At 45.9% G+C, this 778-nt stretch overlaps 1 non-coding gene across 1 annotated transcript; it reads right to left on the bottom strand.

Moving 5' to 3' along the window:
- Positions 1-408: 408 nt before the first annotated feature.
- Positions 409-515, bottom strand: LOC138517087 (U6 spliceosomal RNA). The gene has a single exon (XR_011282363.1). It is a non-coding gene; the product is annotated as a U6 spliceosomal RNA (small nuclear RNA).
- Positions 516-778: the final 263 nt, after the last annotated feature.

Raw genomic sequence — 778 nt, forward strand, 5'->3', positions numbered from 1 at the left:
TGTTGAAAAGTGATGGAATGACCTGATGGACAGGGTATAGATCCTACTCTTCATCCACATCTGAGACAGGAGGTGGAACAGTCGAGCCACTCGCCCTCATGCCCTGGAAGGAAAGGGCGAGCAATGTTCTCCACAAGCCTGAAATTGAGGGACTTGGAGAAGCTGAACAACTAGTCAACCAAGCCTGGTGAGTAGGAATGTCATCTCTCTAATATGAATGCATTACCTGACTTGCTAGCCTAGTCATATGCCAGGCTGTGGGATCAGATGGCCACAATGGCAAGGCCACGGCCCTGCTGACAAGACCATTAGACTAATGCTAGGGCAACAACATACATGTGCCATCAAAGGTGGGGCACCATGTCCACATGAGTTTTTTTTATTATTTATTTGATTTATTTATTTTTTATTTCTATGGAACGCTTCACGAATGTGCATGTCATCCTTGCGCAGGGGCCATGCTAATCTTCTCTGTATCGTTCCAATTTTAGTATATGTGCTGCCGAAGCGAGCACATGTCCACATGACTTTGAAGATAGAATATTATCATTGTATCTGCCTACTTACATCCCTAAAACACCCATAAACCAATAGACCCATTTTGAAAACACCAGTGCCAATAACGGGTGTGACCCATGTAAAGGGCACATGAGCAATGCATCTGTAATGAGTGCCCACATAAATGGCAGGCCAAGTCCCCATGTCTCCTTGCCATAGTCCAAACTCGCCAGCGCTGTTGGCGGGCCCAGATAAAATGCTTTGTCCATGATGGCACAGT

Source organism: Ambystoma mexicanum, chromosome 6q (assembly GCF_040938575.1).
Source record: "Ambystoma mexicanum isolate Mex_15411 chromosome 6q, UKY_AmexF1_1, whole genome shotgun sequence".
NCBI lineage: Eukaryota > Metazoa > Chordata > Amphibia > Caudata > Ambystomatidae > Ambystoma > Ambystoma mexicanum.